The sequence below is a fragment of the Achroia grisella genome, unplaced genomic scaffold, assembly GCF_030625045.1.
Source record: "Achroia grisella isolate CSIRO2021 unplaced genomic scaffold, CSIRO_AGI_Agris_v1 utg509, whole genome shotgun sequence".
NCBI classification, from domain to species: domain Eukaryota; kingdom Metazoa; phylum Arthropoda; class Insecta; order Lepidoptera; family Pyralidae; genus Achroia; species Achroia grisella.
The window spans coordinates 2769405-2778292 of record NW_026712902.1 but is presented as its reverse complement, the minus strand read 5'-3'; the positions used below and the strand labels follow the sequence as shown (position 1 = coordinate 2778292).

Sequence of the window (8888 nt, the reverse complement as noted above, 5' to 3'; positions counted from 1 at the left end):
TAAAATGCCCTATAAAATGACATTTAAATATACCAGTTGTATATGGGATTTAGTGGGATTTACAAAATAAGTATTTCTTTATATGTACAACATCATTTTATATATATATATATATCAAAATGTTTAGTTTACAATGATAATTTGTTTTGTCGATAGACACAACATTAAATTGTGTATTTATGTAATATAAAAACATAATGTTATGTATTAAAATATATAAAATTTAATTATACTTATAATTATGTATTTCAGTATATTATATAATAATTTAAAAATAATGATTACAATAATTATATATTTGTTAAAATTAATTACAATGAATATTATTAATTATTATATTGTGTCATACAATGACATGTTATTTATTTTGACAGCCTCGGTGTTCTAGTGGTTTAGCACACCGCTTTACTATCCGATGGTCGTGGACTCGATTCCTCGCAGGGTACAAACATTTGTATTGATGAGTATGTTTGTTTGTATCGGTCTGAGTGTTTTATATGTATATTATGTATTTATTTACAAAAAAAAATTGTGTATTTATATAAGTTAGTACCCATAACACAAGCTCTGCTTAGCTTGAGACTAGATGGCGCTGTGTGAATTTTCAAGGAAACAAAAATTATAACTTAATAAAAATTTAATTAAGTCATAAACAACTGAAACCAATTCCAAACCTTTTCTGGGTAACTAAAAATATAAATTTACACTATACTCTAAGAAAAAATATATAAAATGCATTCGCTGTATTAATAAACGATATTCCACCTCTAAGACTCTTTTGAATATAATTCCGTGGACAAAAGCTGCCAGTGTCTGTTTTCAGATGAACAAATAAATCCCAGTGACGTCACAATCCCACAATAGTGAAACCCCGAATCCCGTGTCCCGCTAATTGAATAAATGGCCACCGTGATCCCAACATGGCGGTCGCGTCTATTTGCTACCTGGCTTTGTTAGAAATGCCTTATGTTGTGGCGGGAATTTCAATCTCAATTTATATATTAGATTTTTTAACAGACGACTATACAGCCTGCAGCTCACCTGATGGTAAGTGATTACCGTCGTCAGGGGAATTGCAAGTTTGTTGCCGGTCTTTTAAGAAGGAATAAGCACTTTTCTTGAAGTTTTCGTATCGGTTCGGAAATACCATTGCTCGACGGAGATTGAACAATGTGGTTGTGCGTGATGTGAAGTTTCTAGAGACCTGCACTGTGGGGAATCATTCATCTAGATGATCAGGATGGTATTTTAGTTTCTGGTGGTTGGTATGGTGGTGAAATTCAGCAGCTGGTAATTTCTCAGAACACTCATAGACAGTTCTCTTGATCGGGCTGTTAACCTAATATATTGTTAATTTAATTTAATTTATTTATTTATTAGTAAATCAACAGTTTAAAAATTAACAGTACACTTCTAGAAAAAGACAATTATAGGTTTCCAGAGACTTAACAAAAAAAGAATAAGACGACCTCGGTGGTTTAGCGGTCAAGCACACCGCTTTACGACCGATGGTCGCGGGTTCGATTCCTCGCACGGCACAAACATTTGTATTCATGAGTATGATTGTTTGTATCGGTCTGGGTGTTTTCTATGTATAATATGTATGTATTTACAAAAAAAAAATCTATGTATATGTATCAGTTATCTGGTACCCATAACACAGGCTCTAGCTAGCTTAACTTGGGTCTAGATGGCGCTGTGTGAATTGTCCTGAGATTATTATTATTATATAATATAGTTGTTATCTTAAACAGGCTTTGATACTACTTGAGAAAGAAATATTTCCTTTATTCATAATCATCGTTATAAAGATGCCCGTATCGTGGAGGTGCTGTTCTGTCTGCAATTAAAATTTAATTAATTTAATAAAACATCCCTTTGTGAATGGTGTCTTTTAATTAAATAATGGTATGCGACAAACTACTAAAATAGAATACTGTATTCTACAGCAGAATTCTGCAGCTGCAATAAAAAAGCCGTAGGTCAATGTGATTTTTTAGGAACAAACACTGATTTTCAGGCATAGCCTTCAGTAGGTACGAGTGTACAATGGCTTAGATTTACAATAAGGAAGTTGTGGTTATGATGATAATAAAGACAATAAAATAGTAATATATTACAATATAAGTGCGTTATAATGATTTTAACATAGGAGGCTCAATAGAGACGAGTGTGTTAATTAAGCACGTAAATCGTACGACGTTTTTCAATACACTTTATTTTAAATAAACTCAACCATACCAAGTTCTAATATAATATACCTATATATACAACAATCTGAGTATTACAATTGTAGCAGGACTAGTAATCATATACCTGACATAGTCTTCATCTGTGATACCTTCGCCCACAGTAAATATCGTTACAAGCATTTCTATTTGAAGGACAAAGTATGAGAGCGAAAGTACAGAGTAAGTTTATTACCTCAGTACTTAGGAATGGTATGCGGCTAACTTTGTGATGACAGCATTTTTTAATTTTAGTATTAGTAGTTTCTAATATAGTATTTGTACTTACCTTCATATAGCGTACGTAAAACACTATGATTAATATGGGGTACAGCATAAGGTTGATTTTTCTGCTTTTGTTTTAATCTGAAAATAAAAAATATAAATATGATTCTGATTCTATCACTTATATTATGGAAACTTAATAATTTTAAAAGGATTTGTTTACTGTGAATACACTGCATTTATGTGATTTTTAGAATTTTGAATTAATTAAGTAGTAACTATTGTAGGTTCAACAGGACACTACAAAAATAGCTTTTGGGTTTCACCTTCTTGATGTCAAGATTGACGAAGTAAATAGACACCAAATAGTACTTAATTAATTAAGAATTATCAATGAATTACTATTGAGCATCTATTTACTTGGCTAATGTAGATTACGTTTCAAAAGAATAGTATAAAAATCGGTTGGAAGGGAAACAATATTTTGAATAGACGTCAAAGAAAATTTGCGAAATTAAAGTTTCAAACAATAGAATAGTTTTTCAAATCATTGTAATAGTTCTGTAGTTGACTTTTCTCATAATAAAAACTACAGTCTCTGTAAGAGCAAAGGTAGACTTTAAAAAGTCATTTACGTGAGTACCTCAGTTTTGATGATGAACATGAGATCAGGTCAGCCCATCATGGCAAATTCTCCATGAATTTATCAGGATGGTTTCCAGGAACCGCGTGGAGGTCAACCCACTATGGGAAATTTGCTAGCAATGGGTTTATCAGTTCACATTACTGGCAATCCCCGTCTCCCTAAGAACCTCAGTTTAATCTATATCAGCCGCCATGCAGATTTCTTTTTAAGCTGTGTTTCAGTTGTAGGTTCCAGATTATGCAGTGAAATGACAAGATAAGAGGCATGCCATTTTAGTCCTCTAGAATAGCAAGTAACGCATATTAATATATATTACGGTTGTCACAATATAACGTGATGTCTTTAGCTCAGTTCATGTATATCGTTGACGGTTGCTGCTTACCATCAACGAGTTTCAACGTGTTTGGTATAGCAATTAAGAAGTGATTACTCACAGAAATACTTACATACTGTGGAGAAGATTATTTCTATTATAATTGGACCCGTATTTTTCACTTCTGGTATTATCCACAAATTCTCCATTGTTATCATTGTGTAAGTTGCCATATTCCTCATCGGAATAACTATCATCTACCAAGGTACCGTCCTTTAAAAAATATTCAAAGTTCTTATTAACATTGTCACTTCTTAAACCTTGAATTTTATCAATTAATTGTTTATTCACTTTATCTATTGGTTTATTATTTTTCGTCATTTTGTAAGGCTTCAGAAGTTTAGACAGCTGGGCTAGTTTTTCTTTATCATTGATTTTCTTATCGTTATAGATATATCTGTCGGTAGTATGCATTTGATCATTTGCGTTGTTCTCTCTAATTTCGTATATTTCTATTTTTGGTTTATATGATTCAGAAAATGCTATTGCTGGAATTAAAATTAAAATTTTAATGTATTTATTGTTATTTCAATTCTTAGTTAATATGTTATAAATATAATTGAAAAATAATCACAAAAGTATGGTCTAATTAGTAATAATCTTATTTTGTTTTTGAATGATAATGAAATTATATGTCCTGGTGGAATACTGATGAGTAATGAAAGGACTAGTCAAACTAAGACTAAAGGTTACTAACTTCATCCTCACGAAGTTAGTTAGGTTAAGTTAGTAAGTTAATCATATAATAAGTAACTATTAATTAAATAAAAATATTAAAGCTTTTATTAAAATAAAATTACTTTATATTTTTATTTAATTAATAATTATTTATTAATGTGAATTATATTAATGAATTATTATTTTTAATAATATTTATTTGATTTTTTTAAATACTTTTTTAAATTTATTTTTAAATATTATTTAATACACAGTATTAATGTAGTAAACTGGGTTTAAACACGATTCCCTACAATATATCAATATTTTTTTATTAATTTTATATTTGTTTTAAAGTGATGGTGTGTGGTACATACATTTGTATTCATGAGTATGTTTGTATCAGTCTGGGTGTTTTCTATGTATAATATGTATTTATTTAAAAAAAATATATATCCATGTATTTATATCATTTGTCCTAGTACCCATAACACAAGTTCTGCTTAACTTAGAATTAGATGGCGCTGTGTGAATTGTCCTGAGATAAAAACTATTTACATAACTTACACAAAAGAAATATAATGTGAGTATTCATGTTCCGTCACGTATCTACAAAACTTAAAACAAATTTTAAGGTAAACATTAAAAAGGTATAATAAATATTAAATTTCATACGTTTTATCGTCATTTTACGAGTTCATACCGATATTTATCTGGCGTATAGAAAATTGCTAAATCATAAATTGGAAATTCCATTTAGTTTATGGGTTTATGACTTTTCCTGTATTGTTGTTGTGTGGGCACGGCTATGGTATCTGGTGAATACGGAGTTTATTCGTACCATTGCATTTTATTACTTTAGTTTGACAGATATTACGAGACTACAATGTGGGGTTTTTCAAGAATGCTAAGGGTTTTTCAAGATTATGGTTTCTTAAGGGTCGGCAACATGCACGTAACACCCTGGTGTCTTAGGATTCCATAGGCTATAGTAAACATTTACCATAAGATGGGCCTTTAGTTGCTTATATACTTACGTTATGTTATGAAAGCTGAATTTGATATGAAAATTTTTACACCTTTGTTACCTGTTACCTGTTTGTGCAGGTAGCAAAGGAACGATTACGATCCACGTTTCATGGGTGGGGTGGAACTTTCACATTACTAATAATACGAATGTCTGGCCGTCATGGGCTCTTGGGCTATAAGTCTTATTTTTTAGTAGCGATTTTAATGTATATGGCTAAACAACGTTTGCGGCGTCAGCTAGTATATATAACTTCTTGTAATTTTTTCTATTTAATATATATATTTAATTAAATAAATTATTACCAACGAGAAAATCAATATTATCCTATACAGATTAAATAGCGAAATGCAATGTGCATAAATTTAAACAGAATTGTTTGCAATCTCGCGTCTGTCGTCTCAAGTGACATTATTTGCTCTTACTCACTACATACAAGTACTACATGACAATGCTTTTATCTTTCATATATTTTGAAATTTCACTTTAACATTATTTTACTTTAGTCATTTCCTAATATATTCTGGAAAAAAATTTATATCAGTTGTATAGTAACCACCAATATGTATTTATATCAGTTGTCTAGTACCTATAACACAAGCTCTGTTACCGTGGGACTAGATGGCGCTGTGTGAATTGTTGAGGGTTATTATTATTATTATACAGGATTTTACAAAGGAAACTATACAGGGTTGTACAAAGATCATGGTTCATCAGCATGGTTGCCATCGAAGAGACCCTAATGCATACCTAGTGAACTTCGAATAGCCCTAAAAATCCCACCCTAGTGTCAAAGATAGGATCTAATAGATATGCTATGCCGCTGTCTCAATCGTCCATGGTTATTAGTATAAAACATTATGTAAATCTGTTTTTTTATGTAACACATATTGAGACATATTGTGGGCTACTTTTCGCCCAGGCTAGCCAACCTCGTATAAATTTAGTTTTACAAAATACAATATTTTAACATAATCGAATTATGTCCTATAGCCAGTAAAAACTATACATTATTATACAGAGGTAGAGTTTAGAATTGAATAATATCGTGAACGATTTTCCACGAAAACTAATACAAACTCATTGCTATTCAAGCTGCAGAGGCTTGTGTCTGTCGATCGGATGAAAGCGTTTACTGAAACGCTGACAATACAGCGAGTTAGTGAAACATCGTACAGAATTGACAGAGCATTACAGTTGATGCGGATAAAGCAATAACTACTAATAATACTATGACACACAGAAATAAATATAACAAGATAACTACGGCTGTACTATGTGCGTCATATGATGACCGTAGCGCTCTTTATATATGGGCTTAGAACAGACACTAGAATAGTCGCCTCCGAGCGATCACCCGTCGAATTCAAACGGGAATCTTAATTATGACGTCCTGAGCCGAAGTTTTAGACCCCTAGCGGTGCCCTGGAACTAAAGTCCAATCCGTCAGGCAGAAGTCGACCTTCAGATGCTCTATAAGACAGTAAAGTTGTAAAGGTCAGCTACGACCAACAGCATTAGAGTATTTAAAAAAAAGAGAAGAATTGAAATAATCTTTACGTAAATAAACTTAATATAATATAAGCATTTATGAATAGTCATATTATATATTTTGATTCTAGCGGTTATTCGGAAAGCAGTCGCGAGTTTCTTGGCTTTTCTTGTAATAAGTCATCACAAGAAAAACGAGCAAGAAACTCGCGTGTTGCTATTTTAAACAAATGTCGAGAATTATGTCTTGTTTGTCTGTTTTGTGTATATAGGCGACGATTACCACCTAATACCACTAATTAACGTGGTAGACCTATCGTTTGCTATTACAGTTACATAAAAACTAGACTGTGGGCCTACCGGAGAATATTATTCACGTTTTTATTTCCGCTGTTCGCTTTAAATGTAACAGCGGCCTCTACACTGAAACCAATATCCAGTTTTAACAATCCAGCTAATGATTAATCAGTCTGTCTGGACTGTAAATAGCGCCAATAAATACAGCTAACTTTTGAAAGCATTCCCTTGTTCAGACTATTGTACAAATTGTGAGGGCCTGAATAATGTGAGCACGGGGAGATAATGATTTGTCTTTACAATGAAATTTATTTGCCGCCGCTCTGTGTAGGCCGTTTTTGTTTTCTTTTCTCATTGTATTCTATTTAGAGGAATCATGTAATGTTAGGTTTTTATCTATTTGGAATGGTATATAAACTGACGGGTAATCTGATGGTAGGTGGTAACCGTCAACTATATATATGAACAATAATATTGTTCATATATATAGTTGAATTTGAATAGTTGTCCATGATTGACATCATTATGTGACATTCATGATATCGTTTATACTTTATCATTTTGGAGGACTAAGATGTTATATATTGTATCCTATAATTTATCCTGACCTTGTTAATCCGGTTTCCCCTGGAAACTAAAATGAGAAATTTCTGGTGAATTTGTGAAGATTCGCAATCCTAAAATTTATCCCGACTTTATTGACCCCATAAATATGTATAATAATCAATTCCTGGTGAATTTATCAAAATAACCTGCCTCATGTTTATTATATCATCCTCCACTGGTGCCCCGCCTGCGTAAACTGCCACCGCAGGCGGGTTGGCCATTCCATTATCATCATTAAAAATAAAATGAATAATAAATAATACTTGCATTATTATATTTAACCTTACTGCCGTCTCTGTCTAATTTTTAGTTTTTATTTATATTTATATTTACACACAATTTAATACATAAACAAAATAGAATCACCAAGCTGCTAAAACTGCTTGGCAACTGCTAAGCTGCTGTCTGTAGTTAGTTTAATTAATTTGAATTGAGAACTGTGTCTAAACATTCGGAATGGCAACACGTGATTGATATCACAGACGTGGCATGATAACGTGATATCCATGGTGTTATTCAAGTTATAGGTAACAGTTATTCTATTACCATTACCATTGTACCCAATGATAGCGGTAGACTACTGGTTGTCAGTTTTTTTACATTGTACAAGTACGACAAATGTTCATGAAAAATCACAGAAATCAAATCTTTTGTAATCATTATTTAATCCCTATTTTGTAAATATACATTGAATCAAACAAACCGTATATTTGCATGGATAATACAAGCGTATTATTTGAATGTCCCAAATAAATTGGCCGAGCGACTCAACTGAATTTGTTTAGGATTAGAGGTTAAGTTAGCGCAGTTTAAATATTACAAAACAGATATATAAAACCGGTTTACTGATATCACCATAGTTACCATCATCATTGATGCCATCATCATCACATCATCGTCACATCCTCCTATCATCATATTCACTAAGCTGTAAAAACCATTACTATGCTATAATTTTATTAGAAATGGACTGTAATTTTTTTATAACAGGATTGCAGCAATTAAGCAACCATAGAATAATTAATGGTTACCGTAGAAGAAGCCTGAAATACCAGTTGTATCCTCTTCCGATCCATACTCCGTCCAATTCAAACAGGGATCGAAATTACGACTGCCTGGGCCGAGGTCCGAACCCCTAGCGATGCCCTCAGACTAAAGTCGTATCTGTCAGGCGGGAGTGGGCCTTCAACCGCTCCTTTTTAGTCTTTGGTTTGGAGTGCCATTTGCACTCGCCCCCACTCATATACTTTTGAACTGTGATTTCGTTTACATTTGTTATCTAATATTAGTTAACCACAACATAATAGTAATACTCAACAATTCACACAGCATCAGCTA

The 8888-nt window shown here is 32.3% G+C and overlaps 1 pseudogene; it reads right to left on the bottom strand.

Annotated features, from left to right (window-relative positions):
* Window positions 1-3541: 3541 nt before the first annotated feature.
* On the bottom strand, window positions 3542-4772 carry LOC131846249 (uncharacterized; annotated as a pseudogene).
* Window positions 4773-8888: the final 4116 nt, after the last annotated feature.